The sequence below is a fragment of the Dermacentor albipictus genome, unplaced genomic scaffold (assembly GCF_038994185.2).
Source record: "Dermacentor albipictus isolate Rhodes 1998 colony unplaced genomic scaffold, USDA_Dalb.pri_finalv2 scaffold_41, whole genome shotgun sequence".
Lineage (NCBI taxonomy): Eukaryota > Metazoa > Arthropoda > Arachnida > Ixodida > Ixodidae > Dermacentor > Dermacentor albipictus.
This window is the reverse complement of record NW_027225595.1, coordinates 1,414,218-1,437,613: the sequence shown is the minus strand read 5'-3', so window position 1 is coordinate 1,437,613 and position 23,396 is coordinate 1,414,218.

The window sequence follows — 23,396 nt, the reverse complement described above, 5'->3', positions numbered from 1 at the left end:
GACTGACAGAATCCACTGTCCAAATAAAACAAACCATTCTGGGGGCCGTTGAGCATGCTGACGCAGTGTGATTTCTGCAATGTGCTCTAAATGTCGAAGTGAAAAAATGAAAAAAAAGCGTGGATAAAAGACAGGAGTAAGAATGACTCCCTTGCAGTGTGGATTGAGCTGTGCCGCTTTGCACTTTCCGTTGCGCTTCAACTGGTATGGACCGGGAGAATCTGACTGTCCATTTAAAACAAAGCATTGCGAGGACTTTTGACCATGCTGATGCAATGTGATCTCTGCCCAGTCCCCTAAATGTCAACGTGATAAAATGCAACAAGGCGAGGGTAAACGAAGAGACTAACAATGACTCCCATGAGGTGGGACTAGAGTAGCGCGGCTTTGCACTGTCTGGTGTGGTTTACCTGGCATGCAACGGGGGAATCTAACTCTGCCATGAAAAGAAATGATTGCGAAGGCCGTTGACCATGCTGACACAATGTGATTTCTGCCCAGTGCTATTTAATGTCAATGTGAAGAAATGCAAAAAAGGTGTGTGTAAGCGATGAGAGTAACAATGACAGCCTTGAGGTGTGATTAGAGCAGCGCAGCATTTGCACAGTCTGCTGCACTCCAGCTGGCATAGATCGGGGGAATCCGACTGTCCAATTAAAACAAATGATTGTGAGCGCCGTCGACCATGCTGACGGAATGTGATTTCTGCCCAGTGCTCTAAACGTCAAAGTGAAGTAAATAAAAAAAAGGACGGATAAACGACAGGAGTAACAATGACTCCCTCGTGGTGCGGCTATCGCAGTGCGGCTATTGCGTGGTCTTGTGCGCCTCAACTGGCATGGACCGGCGGAATCATCATCAGCATAGGCCTGGTTACGCCTACTGCAGGGCAAAGGCCTCTCCCATACATCACCAACAACCCCGATCATGTACTAAGTGTGGCCATGTCGTCCCCGCAAACTTCTGAATCTCATGCGCCCGCCTAACTTTCTGCCGCCCTCTGCTAAGCTTCTCTTCCCTTGGAATCCATTCCGTAACCCTCAATGACCATCGGTTATCTTCCCTCCTCATTGCGTATCCTGCCCATGCCCCTTTCTTTTTCTTGATTTCAACTAAGATGTCATTAAGTCGCGTTTGTTCCATCACCCAATCTGCTCTTTTCTTATCCTTGAACGTTACACCTATCATTCTTCTTTCCATAGCTCGTTGTGTCGTCCTCAATATGAGCAGAACCCTTTTCGTAAGCCTCAAGGTTTCTGCCCCATAGGTGAGTGCTGGTAAGACACAGGTATTATATACTTTCCTCTTGAGGGGATAACGGCAACCTGCTATTCATCATCTGAGAATGCCTGCCAAACGCACCCCAGCCCATTCTTGTTCTTCTGAATATTTCTGTCTTATGATCCGCATCCGCTGTCACTACCTGACCTAAGTTGGTGTATTCCCTTACGACTTCCAGTGCCTCGCTGCCTATTGTAAATTGCGGTTTTCTTCGGAGACTGTTAAGCATTACTTTAGTTTCCTGCAGATTAATTTTTAGACCCACTCTTCTGCTTTGCCTATCCAGGTCACTGAACATGCATTGCAATTGGTCCCCTGAGGTACTAAGCAAGGCAATGTCATCAGCGAATCGCGAGTTACCAAGCTATTCTCGATTAACTTTTATCCCCAATTCTTCCCAATCCATGTCTCTGAATACCTCCTGTAAAATAAAATGCCCAAATAAAACAAAGCATTTTGGGGGCCGTTGACCGTGCTGACGCAGTGTGATTTCTGCACAGTGCTCTAAATGTCAAAGTGAAAAAATGAAAAAAAGGTGTGGATAAACGACATGAGTAAGAATGACTCCCTTGCAGTGTGCATTCACCTGTGCCGCTTTGCACTTTCCATTGCGCTTCAACTGGTATAGACCGGGGGAATCCGACTGTCCATTTAAAACAAAGCATTGCGGGGACTTTTGACCATGCTGACGCAATGTGATTTCTGCCCAGTCCCCTATATGTCAACTTGATAAAATCAACAAGGCGTGGGTAAACGAAGAGACTAACAATGACTCCCATGAGGTGCGACTAGAGCAGCACAGCTTTGCACTGTCTGGTGTGGTTTGCCTGTCATGCACCGGGGGAATCTCACTGTGCACTTAAAACAAATGATTGTGAAGGCTGTTGCCGATGCTGACACAATGTGATTTCTGCCCAGTGCTATTTAATGTCAACGTGAAGAAATGCAAGAAGGTGTGTATGCGATGAGAGTAACAATGACTCCCTCGAGGTGCGACTAGAGCAGTGCGGCTCTTGCGCAGTCTGCTGCACTCCAACTGGCATAGATCGGGGGAATCCGACTGTCCATTTAAAACAAATGATTACGCGGGCCGTTCACCATGCTGACGCAATGTGATTTCTGCCTAGTGCTCTAAACGGCAAAGTGATGAAATAAAGAAATGCCTGGATAAAGGACAGGTGTAAGAGTGACTCCTGTGAGGTGCGGCTGGAGCAGTGCAGCTCTTGCGCGGTATGGTACGCCTCAACTGGCATGGACGGGCGGAATTCACTGTCCAAATGAAACAAAGCATTCTGGGAGCCAGTGCTCTAAATGTCAACGTGAAGAAATGCAAAAAGGTGGGTATAAAGGACAGGAGTAAGAATGACTCCCGTGCAGAGTTTATTGAGCAGTTTCGCTTTGTGCTATCCATTGTGCTTCATTTGGTATGGACCGGTGGAATCCAACTGTCCATTAAAACAAAGCTTTGCGAAGACTTGATCATGCTGACGTAATGTGACTTCTGCCCAGCGCTCTAAATGTCAACGTGAAGAAATGCAACAAGGCATGGCTACACAAAGCGAGTAACAATGGCTCTCTTGAGGTGCGGCTAGAGCAGTGTGGCGCTTGCGCTGCCTGGTGCGCTTCAACTGGCATGGACCGGGAGAATCCGACTCTCCAAATAAAACAATGCATTTTGAGGGCCGTTGACCATGCTGACGCAATGTGATTTCTGCCCAGGTCTGTAAATGTCAACGTGCAGAAATGAAAAAAAAGGCGTGGTTAAACGACAGGAGTAAGAATGACTCCCTTGCAGTGTGGATTCAGGAGTGGCGCTTTATGCTATCTGTTGTGCTTCAACTGGCATGGACCGGCTGAAACTGACTGTCCACTTAAAACAAAGCATTGCAAGGACTTTTGACGATGCTGACGCAATGTGATTTGTGCCCAGGGCTCTAAATGTCAATGTGAGGAAATGGAACAAAGCGTGGGTGAAGGACGTTAGTAACAATGACTCCCCTGAGGTGCGGCTAGAACAGTGCTGCTTTGCACTGTCTGGTGTGGTTCAACTGGAATGCACAGGGGGAATCTTACTGTGCTTTTAAAAGATATAATTGCGAGGGCGGTTGACCAGTTTTATGCAAGGTGATTTGTGCCCAGTGCCCTAAATGTCAACCTGAAGAAATAGAACAAGGCGTGGGGGAGCTAAGTGAGTAACAATGACTCCCTTGAGCTGCGGCTAGAGCAGTGTGGCTCTAGCGCTGCCTGGTGCGCTTCAACTGGGATAGATCGGGGTAATCCGACTGTCCATTTAAAACAAATGATTGCGAGGGCCGTTGACCATGCTGACGCAATTTGATTTCTGCCTAGTGCTTTAAACGTGAAATAAATAAATTAAGGAAAGGGCTGGATAAACGACAGGAGTAACTATGACACCCTTTAGGTGCGGCTAGCGCAGTGCAGCTCTTGCGCGGTCTGGTGCGAATGAACTGGCATGGACTGACAGAATCCACTGTCCAAATAAAACAAACCATTCTGGGGGCCGTTGAGCATGCTGACGCAGTGTGATTTCTGCACAGTGCTCTAAATGTCGAAGTGAAAAAATGAAAAAAAAGCGTGGATAAAAGACAGGAGTAAGAATGACTCCCTTGCAGTGTGGATTGAGCTGTGCCGCTTTGCACTTTCCGTTGCGCTTCAACTGGTATGGACCGGGAGAATCTGACTGTCCATTTAAAACAAAGCATTGCGAGGACTTTTGACCATGCTGATGCAATGTGATCTCTGCCCAGTCCCCTATATGTCAACTTGATAAAATCATCAAGGCGTGGGTAAACGAAGAGACTAACAATGACTCCCATGAGGTGCGACTAGAGCAGCACGGCTCTGCACTGTCTGGTGTGGCTTACCTGGCATGCACCGGGGGAATCTCACCGTGCACTTAAAACAAATGATTGTGAAGGCTGTTGCCGATGCTGACACTATGTGATTTCTGCCCAGTGCTATTTAATGTCAACGTGAAGAAATGCAAGAAGGTGTGTGTAAGCGGTGAGAGTAACAATGACTCCCTTGAGGTGCGACTAGAGCAGTGCAGCTTTTGCACAGTCTGCTGCACTCCAGCTGGCATAGATCGGGGGAATCCGACTGTCCATTTAAAACAAATGATTGCGAGGGCCGTCGGCCATGCTGACGCAATGTGATTTCTGCCCAGTGCTCTAAACGTCAAAGTGAAGTAAATAAAAGAAAGGACGGATAAACGACAAGAGTAACAATGACTCCCTCGTGGTGCGGCTATCGCAGTGCGGCTATTGCGTGGTCTTGTGCGCCTCAACTGGCATGGACCGGCGGAATCATCATCAGCATAGGCCTGGTTACGCCTACTGCAGGGCAAAGGCCTCTCCCATACATCTCCAACAACCCCGATCATGTACTAAGCGTGGCCATGTCGTCCCCGCAAACTTCTGAATCTCATGCGCCCGCCTAACTTTCTGCCGCCCTCTGCTAAGCTTCTCTTCCCTTGGAATCCATTCCGTAACCCTCAATGACCATCGGTTATCTTCCCTCCTCATTGCGTATCCTGCCCATGCCCCTTTCTTTTTCTTGATTTCAACTAAGATGTCACTAAGTCGCGTTTGTTCCCTCACCCAATCTGCTCTTTTCTTATCCTTGAACGTTACACCTATCATTCTTCTTTCCATAGCTCGTTGTGTCGTCCTCAATATGAGCAGAACCCTTTTCGTAAGCCTCAAGGTTTCTGCCCCATAGGTGAGTGCTGGTAAGACACAGGTATTATATACTTTCCTCTTGAGGGGATAACGGCAACCTGCTATTCATCATCTGAGAATGCCTGCCAAACGCACCCCAGCCCATTCTTGTTCTTCTGAATATTTCTGTCTTATGATCCGCATCCGCTGTCACTACCTGACCTAAGTTGGCGTATTCCCTTACGACTTCCAGTGCCTCGCTGCCTATTGTAAATTTCGGTTTTCTTCGGAGACTGTTAAGCATTACTTTAGTTTCCTGCAGATTAATTTTTAGACCCACTCTTCTGCTTTGCCTATCCAGGTCACTGAACATGCATTGCAATTGGTCCCCTGAGGTACTAAGGAAGGCAATGTCATCAGCGAATCGCGAGTTACCAAGCTATTCTCGATTAACTTTTAACCCCAATTCTTCCCAATCCATGTCTCTGAATACCTCCTGTAAGATAAAATGCCCAAATAAAACAAAGCATTTTGGGGGCCGTTGACCGTGCTGACGCAGTGTGATTTCTGCACAGTGCTCTAAATGTCAAAGTGAAAAAATGAAAAAAAGGTGTGGATAAACGACATGAGTAAGAATGACTCCCTTGCAGTGTGCATTCAGCTGTGCCGCTTTGCACTTTCCATTGCGCTTCAACTGGTATAGACCGGGGGAATCCGACTGTCCATTTAAAACAAAGCATTGCGGGGACTTTTGACCATGCTGACGCAATGTGATTTCTGCCCAGTCCCCTATATGTCAACTTGATAAAATCAACAAGGCGTGGGTAAACGAAGAGACTAACAATGACTCCCATGAGGTGCGACTAGAGCAGCACAGCTTTGCACTGTCTGGTGTGGTTTGCCTGTCATGCACCGGGGGAATCTCACTGTGCACTTAAAACAAATGATTGTGAAGGCTGTTGCCGATGCTGACACAATGTGATTTCTGCCCTGTGCTATTTAATGTCAACGTGAAGAAATGCAAGAAGGTGTGTATGCGATGAGAGTAACAATGACTCCCTCGAGGTGCGACTAGAGCAGTGCGGCTCTTGCGCAGTCTGCTGCACTCCAACTGGCATAGATCGGGGGAATCCGACTGTCCATTTAAAACAAATGATTACGCGGGCCGTTCACCATGCTGACGCAATGTGATTTCTGCCTAGTGCTCTAAACGGCAAAGTGATGAAATAAAGAAATGCCTGGATAAAGGACAGGTGTAAGAGTGACTCCTGTGAGGTGCGGCTGGAGCAGTGCAGCTCTTGCGCGGTATGGTACGCCTCAACTGGCATGGACGGGCGGAATTCACTGTCCAAATGAAACAAAGCATTCTGGGAGCCAGTGCTCTAAATGTCAACGTGAAGAAATGCAAAAAGGTGGGTATAAAGGACAGGAGTAAGAATGACTCCCGTGCAGAATTTATTGAGCAGTTTCGCTTTGTGCTATCCATTGTGCTTCATTTGGTATGGACCGGTGGAATCCAACTGTCCATTAAAACAAAGCTTTGCGAAGACTTTTGATCATGCTGACGTAATGTGACTTCTGCCCAGCGCTCTAAATGTCAACGTGAAGAAATGCAACAAGGCATGGCTACACAAAGCGAGTAACAATGGCTCTCTTGAGGTGCGGCTAGAGCAGTGTGGCGCTTGCGCTGCCTGGTGCGCTTCAACTGGCATGGACCGGGAGAATCCGACTCTCCAAATAAAACAATGCATTTTGAGGGCCGTTGACCATGCTGACGCAATGTGATTTCTGCCCAGGTCTGTAAATGTCAACGTGCAGAAATGAAAAAAAAGGCGTGGTTAAACGACAGGAGTAAGAATGACTCCCTTGCAGTGTGGATTCAGGAGTGGCGCTTTATGCTATCTGTTGTGCTTCAACTGGCATGGACCGGCTGAAACTGACTGTCCACTTAAAATAAAGCATTGCAAGGACTTTTAACGATGCTGACGCAATGTGATTTGTGCCCAGGGCTCTAAATGTCAATGTGAGGAAATGGAACAAAGCGTGGGTGAAGGACGTTAGTAACAATGACTCCCCTGAGGTGCGGCTAGAACAGTGCTGCTTTGCACTGTCTGGTGTGGTTCAACTGGAATGCACAGGGGGAATCTTACTGTGCTTTTAAAAGATATAATTGCGAGGGCGGTTGACCAGTTTTATGCAAGGTGATTTGTGCCCAGTGCCCTAAATGTCAACCTGAAGAAATAGAACAAGGCGTGGGGGAGCTAAGTGAGTAACAATGACTCCCTTGAGCTGCGGCTAGAGCAGTGCGGCTCTAGCGCTGCCTGGTGCGCTTCAACTGGGATAGATCGGGGTAATCCGACTGTCCATTTAAAACAAATGATTGCGAGGGCCGTTGACCATGCTGACGCAATTTGATTTCTGCCTAGTGCTTTAAACGTGAAATAAATAAATTAAGGAAAGGGCTGGATAAACGACAGGAGTAACTATGACACCCTTTAGGTGCGGCTAGCGCAGTGCAGCTCTTGCGCGGTCTGGTGCGAATGAACTGGCATGGACTGACAGAATCCACTGTCCAAATAAAACAAACCATTCTGGGGGCCGTTGAGCATGCTGACGCAGTGTGATTTCTGCACAGTGCTCTAAATGTCGAAGTGAAAAAATGAAAAAAAAGCGTGGATAAAAGACAGGAGTAAGAATGACTCCCTTGCAGTGTGGATTGAGCTGTGCCGCTTTGCACTTTCCGTTGCGCTTCAACTGGTATGGACCGGGAGAATCTGACTGTCCATTTAAAACAAAGCATTGCGAGGACTTTTGACCATGCTGATGCAATGTGATCTCTGCCCAGTCCCCTATATGTCAACTTGATAAAATCATCAAGGCGTGGGTAAACGAAGAGACTAACAATGACTCCCATGAGGTGCGACTAGAGCAGCACGGCTCTGCACTGTCTGGTGTGGCTTACCTGGCATGCACCGGGGGAATCTCACCGTGCACTTAAAACAAATGATTGTGAAGGCTGTTGCCGATGCTGACACTATGTGATTTCTGCCCAGTGCTATTTAATGTCAACGTGAAGAAATGCAAGAAGGTGTGTGTAAGCGGTGAGAGTAACAATGACTCCCTTGAGATGCGACTAGAGCAGTGCAGCTTTTGCACAGTCTGCTGCACTCCAGCTGGCATAGATCGGGGGAATCCGACTGTCCATCTAAAACAAATGATTGCGAGGGCCGTCGGCCATGCTGACGCAATGTGATTTCTGCCCAGTGCTCTAAACGTCAAAGTGAAGTAAATAAAAGAAAGGACGGATACACGACAAGAGTAACAATGGCTCCCTCGTGGTGCGGCTATCGCAGTGCGGCTATTGCGTGGTCTTGTGCGCCTCAACTGGCATGGACCGGCGGAATCATCATCAGCATAGGCCTGGTTACGCCTACTGCAGGGAAAAGGCCTCTCCCATACATCTCCAACAACCCCGATCATGTACTAAGTGTGGCTATGTCGTCCCCGCAAACTTCTGAATCTCATGCGCCCGCCTAACTTTCTGCCGCCCTCTGCTAAGCTTCTCTTCCCTTGGAATCCATTCCGTAACCCTCAATGACCATCGGTTATCTTCCCTCCTCATTGCGTATCCTGCCCATGCCCCTTTCTTTTTCTTGATTTCAACTAAGATGTCACTAAGTCGCGTTTGTTCCCTCACCCAATCTGCTCTTTTCTTATCCTTGAACGTTACACCTATCATTCTTCTTTCCATAGCTCGTTGTGTCGTCCTCAATATGAGCAGAACCCTTTTCGTAAGCCTCAAGGTTTCTGCCCCATAGGTGAGTGCTGGTAAGACACAGGTATTATATACTTTCCTCTTGAGGGGATAACGGCAACCTGCTATTCATCATCTGAGAATGCCTGCCAAACGCACCCCAGCCCATTCTTGTTCTTCTGAATATTTCTGTCTTATGATCCGCATCCGCTGTCACTACCTGACCTAAGTTGGTGTATTCCCTTACGACTTCCAGTGCCTCGCTGCCTATTGTAAATTTCGGTTTTCTTCGGAGACTGTTAAGCATTACTTTAGTTTCCTGCAGATTAATTTTTAGACCCACTCTTCTGCTTTGCCTATCCAGGTCACTGAACATGCATTGCAATTGGTCCCCTGAGGTACTAAGGAAGGCAATGTCATCAGCGAATCGCGAGTTACCAAGCTATTCTCGATTAACTTTTAACCCCAATTCTTCCCAATCCATGTCTCTGAATACCTCCTGTAAAATAAAATGCCCAAATAAAACAAAGCATTTTGGGGGCCGTTGACCGTGCTGACGCAGTGTGATTTCTGCACAGTGCTCTAAATGTCAAAGTGAAAAAATGAAAAAAAGGTGTGGATAAACGACATGAGTAAGAATGACTCCCTTGCAGTGTGCATTCAGCTGTGCCGCTTTGCACTTTCCATTGCGCTTCAACTGGTATAGACCGGGAAAATCCGACTGTCCATTTAAAACAAAGCATTGCGGGGACTTTTGACCATGCTGACGCAATGTGATTTCTGCCCAGTCCCCTATATGTCAACTTGATAAAATCAACAAGGCGTGGGTAAACGAAGAGACTAACAATGACTCCCATGAGGTGCGACTAGAGCAGCACAGCTTTGCACTGTCTGGTGTGGTTTGCCTGTCATGCACCGGGGGAATCTCACTGTGCACTTAAAACAAATGATTGTGAAGGCTGTTGCCGATGCTGACACAATGTGATTTCTGCCCAGTGCTATTTAATGTCAACGTGAAGAAATGCAAGAAGGTGTGTATGCGATGAGAGTAACAATGACTCCCTCGAGGTGCGACTAGAGCAGTGCGGCTCTTGCGCAGTCTGCTGCACTCCAACTGGCATAGATCGGGGGAATCCGACTGTCCATTTAAAACAAATGATTACGCGGGCCGTTCACCATGCTGACGCAATGTGATTTCTGCCTAGTGCTCTAAACGGCAAAGTGATGAAATAAAGAAATGCCTGGATAAAGGACAGGTGTAAGAGTGACTCCTGTGAGGTGCGGCTGGAGCAGTGCAGCTCTTGCGTGGTATGGTACGCCTCAACTGGCATGGACGGGCGGAATTCTCTGTCCAAATGAAACAAAGCATTCTGGGAGCCAGTGCTCTAAATGTCAACGTGAAGAAATGCAAAAAGGTGGGTATAAAGGACAGGAGTAAGAATGACTCCCGTGCAGAGTTTATTGAGCAGTTTCGCTTTGTGCTATCCATTGTGCTTCATTTGGTATGGACCGGTGGAATCCAACTGTCCAATAAAACAAAGCTTTGCGAAGACTTTTGATCATGCTGACGTAATGTGACTTCTGCCCAGCGCTCTAAATGTCAACATGAAGAAATGCAACAAGGCATGGCTACACAAAGCGAGTAACAATGGCTCTCTTGAGGTGCGGCTAGAGCAGTGTGGCGCTTGCGCTGCCTGGTGCGCTTCAACTGGCATGGACCGGGAGAATCCGACTCTCCAAATAAAACAATGCATTTTGAGGGCCGTTGACCATGCTGACGCAATGTGATTTCTGCCCAGGTCTGTAAATGTCAACGTGCAGAAATGAAAAAAAAGGCGTGGTTAAACGACAGGAGTAAGAATGACTCCCTTGCAGTGTGGATTCAGGAGTGGCGCTTTATGCTATCTGTTGTGCTTCAACTGGCATGGACCGGCTGAAACTGACTCTCCACTTAAAACAAAGCATTGCAAGGACTTTTGACGATGCTGACGCAATGTGATTTGTGCCCAGGGCTCTAAATGTCAATGTGAGGAAATGGAACAAAGCGTGGGTGAAGGACGTTAGTAACAATGACTCCCCTGAGGTGCGGCTAGAACAGTGCTGCTTTGCACTGTCTGGTGTGGTTCAACTGGAATGCACAGGGGGAATCTTACTGTGCTTTTAAAAGATATAATTGCGAGGGCGGTTGACCAGTTTTATGCAAGGTGATTTGTGCCCAGTGCCCTAAATGTCAACCTGAAGAAATAGAACAAGGCGTGGGGGAGCTAAGTGAGTAACAATGACTCCCTTGAGCTGCGGCTAGAGCAGTGCGGCTCTAGCGCTGCCTGGTGCGCTTCAACTGGGATAGATCGGGGTAATCCGACTGTCCATTTAAAACAAATGATTGCGAGGGCCGTTGACCATGCTGACGCAATTTGATTTCTGCCTAGTGCTTTAAACGTGAAATAAATAAATTAAGGAAAGGGCTGGATAAACGACAGGAGTAACTATGACACCCTTTAGGTGCGGCTAGCGCAGTGCAGCTCTTGCACGGTCTGGTGCGAATGAACTGGCATGGACTGACAGAATCCACTGTCCAAATAAAACAAAACCATTCTGGGGGCCGTTGAGCATGCTGACGCAGTGTGATTTCTGCACAGTGCTCTAAATGTCGAAGTGAAAAAATGAAAAAAAAAGCGTGGATAAAAGACAGGAGTAAGAATGACTCCCTTGCAGTGTGGATTGAGCTGTGCCGCTTTGCACTTTCCGTTGCGCTTCAACTGGTATGGACCGGGAGAATCTGACTGTCCATTTAAAACAAAGCATTGCGAGGACTTTTGACCATGCTGATGCAATGTGATCTCTGCCCAGTCCCCTATATGTCAACTTGATAAAATCATCAAGGCGTGGGTAAACGAAGAGACTAACAATGACTCCCATGAGGTGCGACTAGAGCAGCACGGCTCTGCACTGTCTGGTGTGGCTTACCTGGCATGCACCGGGGGAATCTCACCGTGCACTTAAAACAAATGATTGTGAAGGCTGTTGCCGATGCTGACACTATGTGATTTCTGCCCAGTGCTATTTAATGTCAACGTGAAGAAATGCAAGAAGGTGTGTGTAAGCGGTGAGAGTAACAATGACTCCCTTGAGGTGCGACTAGAGCAGTGCAGCTTTTGCACAGTCTGCTGCACTCCAGCTGGCATAGATCGGGGGAATCCGACTGTCCATTTAAAACAAATGATTGCGAGGGCCGTCGGCCATGCTGACGCAATGTGATTTCTGCCCAGTGCTCTAAACGTCAAAGTGAAGTAAATAAAAGAAAGGACGGATAAACGACAAGAGTAACAATGACTCCCTCGTGGAGCGGCTATCGCAGTGCGGCTATTGCGTGGTCTTGTGCGCCTCAACTGGCATGGACCGGCGGAATCATCATCAGCATAGGCCTGGTTACGCCTACTGCAGGGCAAAGGCCTCTCCCATACATCTCCAACAACCCCGATCATGTACTAAGTGTGGCTATGTCGTCCCCGCAAACTTCTGAATCTCATGCGCCCGCCTAACTTTCTGCCGCCCTCTGCTAAGCTTCTCTTCCCTTGGAATCCATTCCGTAACCCTCAATGACCATCGGTTATCTTCCCTCCTCATTGCGTATCCTGCCCATGCCCCTTTCTTTTTCTTGATTTAAACTAAGATGTCACTAAGTCGCGTTTGTTCCCTCACCCAATCTGCTCTTTTCTTATCCTTGAACGTTACACCTATCATTCTTCTTTCCATAGCTCGTTGTGTCGTCCTCAATATGAGCAGAACCCTTTTCGTAAGCCTCAAGGTTTCTGCCCCATAGGTGAGTGCTGGTAAGACACAGGTATTATATACTTTCCTCTTGAGGGGATAACGGCAACCTGCTATTCATCATCTGAGAATGCCTGCCAAACGCACCCCAGCCCATTCTTGTTCTTCTGAATATTTCCGTCTTATGATCCGCATCCGCTGTCACTACCTGACCTAAGTTGGTGTATTCCCTTACGACTTCCAGTGCCTCGCTGCCTATTGTAAATTTCGGTTTTCTTCGGAGACTGTTAAGCATTACTTTAGTTTCCTGCAGATTAATTTTTAGACCCACTCTTCTGCTTTGCCTATCCAGGTCACTGAACATGCATTGCAATTGGTCCCCTGAGGTACTAAGGAAGGCAATGTCATCAGCGAATCGCGAGTTACCAAGCTATTCTCGATTAACTTTTAACCCCAATTCTTCCCAATCCATGTCTCTGAATACCTCCTGTAAAATAAAATGCCCAAATAAAACAAAGCATTTTGGGGGCCGTTGACCGTGCTGACGCAGTGTGATTTCTGCACAGTGCTCTAAATGTCAAAGTGAAAAAATGAAAAAAAGGTGTGGATAAACGACATGAGTAAGAATGACTCCCTTGCAGTGTGCATTCAGCTGTGCCGCTTTGCACTTTCCATTGCGCTTCAACTGGTATAGACCGGGGGAATCCGACTGTCCATTTAAAACAAAGCATTGCGGGGACTTTTGACCATGCTGACGCAATGTGATTTCTGCCCAGTCCCCTATATGTCAACTTGATAAAATCAACAAGGCGTGGGTAAACGAAGAGACTAACAATGACTCCCATGAGGTGCGACTAGAGCAGCACAGCTTTGCACTGTCTGGTGTGGTTTGCCTGTCATGCACCGGGGGAATCTCACTGTGCACTTAAAACAAATGATTGTGAAGGCTGTTGCCGATGCTGACACAATGTGATTTCTGCCCAGTGCTATTTAATGTCAACGTGAAGAAATGCAAGAAGGTGTGTATGCGATGAGAGTAACAATGACTCCCTCGAGGTGCGACTAGAGCAGTGCGGCTCTTGCGCAGTCTGCTGCACTCCAACTGGCATAGATCGGGGGAATCCGACTGTCCATTTAAAACAAATGATTACGCGGGCCGTTCACCATGCTGACGCAATGTGATTTCTGCCTAGTGCTCTAGACGGCAAAGTGATGAAATAAAGAAATGCCTGGATAAAGGACAGGTGTAAGAGTGACTCCTGTGAGGTGCGGCTGGAGCAGTGCAGCTCTTGCGTGGTATGGTACGCCTCAACTGGCATGGACGGGCGGAATTCACTGTCCAAATGAAACAAAGCATTCTGGGAGCCAGTGCTCTAAATGTCAACATGAAGAAATGCAAAAAGGTGGGTATAAAGGACAGGAGTAAGAATGACTCCCGTGCAGAGTTTATTGAGCAGTTTCGCTTTGTGCTATCCATTGTGCTTCATTTGGTATGGACCGGTGGAATCCAACTGTCCATTAAAACAAAGCTTTGCGAAGACTTTTGATCATGCTGACGTAATGTGACTTCTGCCCAGCGCTCTAAATGTCAACGTGAAGAAATGCAACAAGGCATGGCTACACAAAGCGAGTAACAATGGCTCTCTTGAGGTGCGGCTAGAGCAGTGTGGCGCTTGCGCTGCCTGGTGCGCTTCAACTGGCATGGACCGGGAGAATCCGACTCTCCAAATAAAACAATGCATTTTGAGGGCCGTTGACCATGCTGACGCAATGTGATTTCTGCCCAGGTCTGTAAATGTCAACGTGCAGAAATGAAAAAAAAGGCGTGGTTAAACGACAGGAGTAAGAATGACTCCCTTGCAGTGTGGATTCAGGAGTGGCGCTTTATGCTATCTGTTGTGCTTCAACTGGCATGGACCGGCTGAAACTGACTGTCCACTTAAAACAAAGCATTGCAAGGACTTTTGACGATGCTGACGCAATGTGATTTGTGCCCAGGGCTCTAAATGTCAATGTGAGGAAATGGAACAAAGCGTGGGTGAAGGACGTTAGTAACAATGACTCCCCTGAGGTGCGGCTAGAACAGTGCTGCTTTGCACTGTCTGGTGTGGTTCAACTTGAATGCACAGGGGGAATCTTACTGTGCTTTTAAAAGATATAATTGCGAGGGCGGTTGACCATTTTTATGCAAGGTGATTTGTGCCCAGTGCCCTAAATGTCAACCTGAAGAAATAGAACAAGGCGTAGGGGAGCTAAGTGAGTAACAATGACTCCCTTGAGCTGCGGCTAGAGCAGTGCGGCTCTAGCGCTGCCTGGTGCGCTTCAACTGGGATAGATCGGGGTAATCCGACTGTCCATTTAAAACAAATGATTGCGAGGGCCGTTGACCATGCTGACGCAATTTGAGTTCTGCCTAGTGCGTTAAACGTGAAATAAATAAATTAAGGAAAGGGCTGGATAAACGACAGGAGTAACTATGACACCCTTTAGGTGCGGCTAGCGCAGTGCAGCTCTTGCGCGGTCTGGTGCGAATGAACTGGCATGGACTGACAGAATCCACTGTCCAAATAAAACAAACCATTCTGGGGGCCGTTGAGCATGCTGACGCAGTGTGATTTCTGCACAGTGCTCTAAATGTCGAAGTGAAAAAATGAAAAAAAAGCGTGGATAAAAGACAGGAGTAAGAATGACTCCCTTGCAGTGTGGATTGAGCTGTGCCGCTTTGCACTTTCCGTTGCGCTTCAACTGGTATGGACCGGGAGAATCTGACTGTCCATTTAAAACAAAGCATTGCGAGGACTTTTGACCATGCTGATGCAATGTGATCTCTGCCCAGTCCCCTATATGTCAACTTGATAAAATCATCATGGCGTGGGTAAACGAAGAGACTAACAATGACTCCCATGAGGTGCGACTAGAGCAGCACGGCTCTGCACTGTCTGGTGTGGCTTACCTGGCATGCACCGGGGGAATCTCACTGTGCACTTAAAACAAATGATTGTGAAGGCTGTTGCCGATGCTGACACTATGTGATTTCTGCCCAGTGCTATTTAATGTCGACGTGAAGAAATGCAAGAAGGTGTGCGTAAGCGGTGAGAGTAACAATGACTCCCTTGAGGTGCGACTAGAGCAGTGCAGCTTTTGCACAGTCTGCTGCACTCCAGCTGGCATAGATCGGGGGAATCCGACTGTCCATTTAAAACAAATGATTGCGAGGGCCGTCGGCCATGCTGACGCAATGTGATTTCTGCCCAGTGCTATTTAATGTCAACGTGAAGAAATGCAAGAAGGTGTGTGTAAGCGGTGAGAGTAACAATGACTCCCTTGAGGTGCGACTAGAGCAGTGCAGCTTTTGCACAGTCTGCTGCACTCCAGCTGGCATAGATCGGGGGAATCCGACTGTCCATTTAAAACAAATGATTGCGAGGGCCGTCGGCCATGCTGACGCAATGTGATTTCTGCCCAGTGCTCTAAACGTCAAAGTGAAGTAAATAAAAAAAAGGACGGATAAACGACAAGAGTAACAATGACTCCCTCGTGGTGCGGCTATCGCAGTGCGGCTATTGCCTGGTCTTGTGCGCCTCAACTGGCATGGACCGGCGGAATCATCATCAGCATAGGCCTGGTTACGCCTACTGCAGGGCAAAGGCCTCTCCCATACATCTCCAACAACCCCGATCATGTACTAAGTGTGGCCATGTCGTCCCCGCAAACTTCTGAATCTCATGCGCCCGCCTAACTTTCTGCCGCCCTCTGCTAAGCTTCTCTTCCCTTGGAATCCATTCCGTAACCCTCAATGACCATCGGTTATCTTCCGTCCTCATTGCGTATCCTGCCCATGCCCCTTTCTTTTTCTTGATTTCAACTAAGATGTCACTAAGTCGCGTTTGTTCCCTCACCCAATCTGCTCTTTTCTTATCCTTGAACGTTACACCTATCATTCTTCTTTCCATAGCTCGTTGTGTCGTCCTCAATATGAGCAGAACCCTTTTCGTAAGCCTCAAGGTTTCTGCCCCATAGGTGAGTGCTGGTAAGACACAGGTATTATATACTTTCCTCTTGAGGGGATAACGGCAACCTGCTATTCATCATCTGAGAATGCCTGCCAAACGCACCCCAGCCCATTCTTGTTCTTCTGAATATTTCTGTCTTATGATCCGCATCCGCTGTCACTACCTGACCTAAGTTGGTGTATTCCCTTACGACTTCCAGTGCCTCGCTGCCTATTGTAAATTGCGGTTTTCTTCGGAGACTGTTAAGCATTACTTTAGTTTCCTGCAGATTAATTTTTAGACCCACTCTTCTGCTTTGCCTATCCAGGTCACTGAACATGCATTGCAATTGGTCCCCTGAGGTACTAAGCAAGGCAATGTCATCAGCGAATCGCGAGTTACCAAGCTATTCTCGATTAACTTTTAACCCCAATTCTTCCCAATCCATGTCTCTGAATACCTCCTGTAAAATAAAGTGCCCAAATAAAACAAAGCATTTTGGGGGCCGTTGACCGTGCTGACGCAGTGTGATTTCTGCACAGTGCTCTAAATGTCAAAGTGAAAAAATGAAAAAAAGGTGTGGATAAACGACATGAGTAAGAATGACTCCCTTGCAGTGTGCATTCAGCTGTGCCGCTTTGCACTTTCCATTGCGCTTCAACTGGTATAGACCGGGGGAATCCGACTGTCCATTTAAAACAAAGCATTGCGGGGACTTTTGACCATGCTGACACAATGTGATTTCTGCCCAGTCCCCTATATGTCAACTTGATAAAATCAACAAGGCGTGGGTAAACGAAGAGACTAACAATGAGTCCCATGAGGTGCGACTAGAGCAGCACAGCTTTGCACTGTCTGGTGTGGTTTGCCTGTCATGCACCGGGGGAATCTCACTGTGCACTTAAAACAAATGATTGTGAAGGCTGTTGCCGATGCTGACACAATGTGATTTCTGCCCAGTGCTATTTAATGTCAACGTGAAGAAATGCAAGAAGGTGTGTATGCGATGAGAGTAACAATGACTCCCTCGAGGTGCGACTAGAGCAGTGCGGCTCTTGCGCAGTCTGCTGCACTCCAACTGGCATAGATCGGGGGAATCCGACTGTCCATTTAAAACAAATGATTACGCGGGCCGTTCACCATGCTGACGCAATGTGATTTCTGCCTAGTGCTCTAAACGGCAAAGTGATGAAATAAAGAAATGCCTGGATAAAGGACAGGTGTAAGAGTGACTCCTGTGAGGTGCGGCTGGAGCAGTGCAGCTCTTGCGCGGTATGGTACGCCTCAACTGGCATGGACGGGCGGAATTCACTGTCCAAATGAAACAAAGCATTCTGGGAGCCAGTGCTCTAAATGTCAACGTGAAGAAATGCAAAAAGGTGTGTATAAAGGACAGGAGTAAGAATGACTCCCGTGCAGAGTTTATTGAGCAGTTTCGCTTTGTGCTATCCATTGTGCTTCATTTGGTATGGACCGGTGGAATCCAACTGTCCATTAAAACAAAGCTTTGCGAAGACTTTTGATCATGCTGACGTAATGTGACTTCTGCCCAGCGCTCTAAATGTCAATGTGAAGAAATGCAACAAGGCATGGCTACACAAAGCGAGTAACAATGGCTCTCTTGAGGTGCGGCTAGAGCAGTGTGGCGCTTGCGCTGCCTGGTGCACTTCAACTGGCATGGACCGGGAGAATCCGACTCTCCAAATAAAACAATGCATTTTGAGGGCCGTTGACCATGCTGACGCAATGTGATTTCCGCCCAGGTCTGTAAATGTCAACGTGCAGAAATGAAAAAAAGGCGTGGTTAAACGACAGGAGTAAGAATGACTCCCTTGCAGTGTGGATTCAGGAGTGGCGCTTGATGCTATCTGTTGTACTTCAACTGGCATGGGCCGGCTGAAACTGACTGTCCACTTAAAACAAAGCATTGCAAGGACTTTTGACGATGCTGACGCAATGTGATTTGTGCCCAGGGCTCTAAATGTCAATGTGAGGAAATGGAACAAAGCGTGGGTGAAGGACGTTAGTAACAATGATTCCTCTGAGGTGCGGCTAGAACAGTGCTGCTTTGCACTGTCTGGTGTGGTTCAACTGGAATGCACAGGGGGAATCTTACTGTGCTTTTAAAAGATATAATTGCGAGGGCGGTTGACCATTTTTATGCAAGGTGATTTGTGCCCAGTGCCCTAAATGTCAACCTGAAGAAATAGAACAAGGCGTGGGGGAGCTAAGTGAGTAACAATGACTCCCTTGAGCTGCGGCTAGAGCAGTGCGGCTCTAGCGCTGCCTGGTGCGCTTCAACTGGGATAGATCGGGGTAATCCGACTGTCCATTTAAAACAAATGATTGCGAGGGCCGTTGACCATGCTGACGCAATTTGATTTCTGCCTAGTGCTTTAAACGTGAAATAAATAAATTAAGGAAAGGGCTGGATAAACGACAGGAGTAACTATGACACCCTTTAGGTGCGGCTAGCGCAGTGCAGCTCTTGCGCGGTCTGGTGCGAATGAACTGGCATGGACTGACAGAATCCACTGTCCAAATAAAACAAACCATTCTGGGGGCCGTTGAGCATGCTGACGCAGTGTGATTTCTGCACAGTGCTCTAAATGTCGAAGTGAAAAAATGAAAAAAAAAGCGTGGATAAAAGACAGGAGTAAGAATGACTCCCTTGCAGTGTGGATTGAGCTGTGCCGCTTTGCACTTTCCGTTGCGCTTCAACTGGTATGGACCGGGAGAATCTGACTGTCCATTTAAAACAAAGCATTGCGAGGACTTTTGACCATGCTGATGCAATGTGATCTCTGCCCAGTCCCCTATATGTCAACTTGATAAAATCATCAAGGCGTGGGTAAACGAAGAGACTAACAATGACTCCCATGAGGTGCGACTAGAGCAGCACGGCTCTGCACTGTCTGGTGTGGCTTACCTGGCATGCACCGGGGGAATCTCACTGTGCACTTAAAACAAATGATTGTGAAGGCTGTTGCCGATGCTGACACTATGTGATTTCTGCCCAGTGCTATTTAATGTCAACGTGAAGAAATGCAAGAAGGTGTGTATGCGGTGAGAGTAACAATGACTCCCTTGAGGTGCGACTAGAGCAGTGCAGCTTTTGCACAGTCTGCTGCACTCCAGCTGGCATAGATCGGGGGAATCCGACTGTCCATTTAAAACAAATGATTGCGAGGGCCGTCGGCCATGCTGACGCAATGTGATTTCTGCCCAGTGCTCTACACGTGAAACTGAAGTAAATAAAAAAAGGCATGGATAAACTACAGGAGTCACAATGACTCCCTTGTGGTGCGGCTATCGCAGTGCGGCTCTTGCGTGGTCTTGTGTGCCTCAACTGGCATGGACCGGCGGAATCATCATCAGCATCAGCCTGGTTACGCCTACTGCAGGGCAAAGGCCTCTCCCATACATCTCCAACAACCCCGATCATGTACTATGTGTGGCCATGTCGTCCCTGCAAACTTCTTAATCTCATGCACCCGCCTAACTTTCTGCCGCCCTCTGCTAAGCTTCCCTTCCCTTGGAATCCATTCCGTAACCCTTAATGACCATCGGTTATCTTCCCTCCTCATTGCGTATCCTGCCCATGCCCCTTTCTTTTTCTTGATTTCAACTAAGATGTCATTAAGTCGCGTTTGTTCCCTCACCCAATCTGCTCTTTTCTTATCCTTGAACGTTACACCTATCATTCTTCTTTCCATAGCTCGTTGTGTCGTCCTCAATATGAGCAGAACCCTTTTCGTAAGCCTCAAGGTTTCTGCCCCATAGGTGAGTGCTGGTAAGACACAGGTATTATATACTTTCCTCTTGAGGGGATAACGGCAACCTGCTATTCATCATCTGAGAATGCCTGCCAAACGCACCCCAGCCCATTCTTGTTCTTCTGAATATTTCTGTCTTATGATCCGCATCCGCTGTCACTACCTGACCTAAGTTGGTGTATTCCCTTACGACTTCCAGTGCCTCGCTGCCTATTGTAAATTGCGGTTTTCTTCGGAGACTGTTAAGCATTACTTTAGTTTCCTGCAGATTAATTTTTAGACCCACTCTTCTGCTTTGCCTATCCAGGTCACTGAACATGCATTGCAATTGGTCCCCTGAGGTACTAAGCAAGGCAATGTCATCAGCGAATCGCGAGTTACCAAGCTATTCTCGATTAACTTTTAACCCCAATTCTTCCCAATCCATGTCTCTGAATACCTCCTGTAAAATAAAATGCCCAAATAAAACAAAGCATTTTGGGGGCCGTTGACCGTGCTGACGCAGTGTGATTTCTGCACAGTGCTCTAAATGTCAAAGTGAAAAAATGAAAAAAAGGTGTGGATAAACGACATGAGTAAGAATGACTCCCTTGCAGTGTGCATTCAGCTGTGCCGCTTTGCACTTTCCATTGCGCTTCAACTGGTATAGACCGGGGGAATCCGACTGTCCATTTAAAACAAAGCATTGCGGGGACTTTTGACCATGCTGACGCAATGTGATTTCTGCCCAGTCCCCTATATGTCAACTTGATAAAATCAACAAGGCGTGGGTAAACGAAGAGACTAACAATGACTCCCATGAGGTGCGACTAGAGCAGCACAGCTTTGCACTGTCTGGTGTGGTTTGCCTGTCATGCACCGGGGGAATCTCACTGTGCACTTAAAACAAATGATTGTGAAGGCTGTTGCCGATGCTGACACAATGTGATTTCTGCCCAGTGCTATTTAATGTCAACGTGAAGAAATGCAAGAAGGTGTGTATGCGATGAGAGTAACAATGACTCCCTCGAGGTGCGACTAGAGCAGTGCGGCTCTTGCGCAGTCTGCTGCACTCCAACTGGCATAGATCGGGGGAATCCGACTGTCCATTTAAAACAAATGATTACGCGGGCCGTTCACCATGCTGAGGCAATGTGATTTCTGCCTAGTGCTCTAAACGGCAAAGTGATGAAATAAAGAAATGCCTGGATAAAGGACAGGTGTAAGAGTGACTCCTGTGAGGTGCGGCTGGAGCAGTGCAGCTCTTGCGCGGTATGGTACGCCTCAACTGGCATGGACGGGCGGAATTCACTGTCCAAATGAAACAAAGCATTCTGGGAGCCAGTGCTCTAAATGTCAACGTGAAGAAATGCAAAAAGGTGGGTATAAAGGACAGGAGTAAGAATGACTCCCGTGCAGAGTTTATTGAGCAGTTTCGCTTTGTGCTATCCATTGTGCTTCATTTGGTATGGACCGGTGGAATCCAACTGTCCATTAAAACAAAGCTTTGCGAAGACTTTTGATCATGCTGACGTAATGTGACTTCTGCCCAGCGCTCTAAATGTCAACGTGAAGAAATGCAACAAGGCATGGCTACACAAAGCGAGTAACAATGGCTCTCTTGAGGTGCGGCTAGAGCAGTGTGGCGCTTGCGCTGCCTGGTGCGCTTCAACTGGCATGGACCGGGAGAATCCGACTCTCCAAATAAAACAATGCATTTTGAGGGCCGTTGACCATGCTGACGCAATGTGATTTCTGCCCAGGTCTGTAAATGTCAACGTGCAGAAATGAAAAAAAAGGCGTGGTTAAACGACAGGAGTAAGAATGACTCCCTTGCAGTGTGGATTCAGGAGTGGCGCTTTATGCTATCTGTTGTGCTTCAACTGGCATGGGCCGGCTGAAACTGACTGTCCACTTAAAACAAAGCATTGCAAGGACTTTTGACGATGCTGACGCAATGTGATTTGTGCCCAGGGCTCTAAATGTCAATGTGAGGAAATGGAACAAAGCGTGGGTGAAGGACGTTAGTAACAATGACTCCCCTGAGGTGCGGCTAGAACAGTGCTGCTTTGCACTGTCTGGTGTGGTTCAACTGGAATGCACAGGGGGAATCTTACTGTGCTTTTAAAAGATATAATTGCGAGGGCGGTTGACCATTTTTATGCAAGGTGATTTGTGCCCAGTGCCCTAAATGTCAACCTGAAGAAATAGAACAAGGCGTGGGGGAGCTAAGTGAGTAACAATGACTCCCTTGAGCTGCGGCTAGAGCAGTGCGGCTCTAGCGCTGCCTGGTGCGCTTCAACTGGGATAGATCGGGGTAATCCGACTGTCCATTTAAAACAAATGATTGCGAGGGCCGTTGACCATGCTGACGCAATTTGATTTCTGCCTAGTGCTTTAAACGTGAAATAAATAAATTAAGGAAAGGGCTGGATAAACGACAGGAGTAACTATGACACCCTTTAGGTGCGGCTAGCGCAGTGCAGCTCTTGCGCGGTCTGGTGCGAATGAACTGGTATGGACTGACAGAATCCACTGTCCAAATAAAACAAACCATTCTGGGGGCCGTTGAGCATGCTGACGCAGTGTGATTTCTGCACAGTGCTCTAAATGTCGAAGTGAAAAAATGAAAAAAAAAGCGTGGATAAAAGGCAGGAGTAAGAATGACTCCCTTGCAGTGTGGATTGAGCTGTGCCGCTTTGCACTTTCCGTTGCGCTTCAACTGGTATGGACCGGGAGAATCTGACTGTCCATTTAAAACAAAGCATTGCGAGGACTTTTGACCATGCTGATGCAATGTGATCTCTGCCCAGTCCCCTATATGTCAACTTGATAAAATCATCAAGGCGTGGGTAAACGAAGAGACTAACAATGACTCCCATGAGGTGCGACTAGAGCAGCACGGCTCTGCACTGTCTGGTGTGGCTTACCTGGCATGCACCGGGGGAATCTCACTGTGCACTTAAAACAAATGATTGTGAAGGCTGTTGCCGATGCTGACACTATGTGATTTCTGCCCAGTGCTATTTAATGTCAACGTGAAGAAATGCAAGAAGGTGTGTGTAAGCGGTGAGAGTAACAATGACTCCCTTGAGGTGCGACTAGAGCAGTGCAGCTTTTGCACAGTCTGCTGCACTCCAGCTGGCATAGATCGGGGGAATCC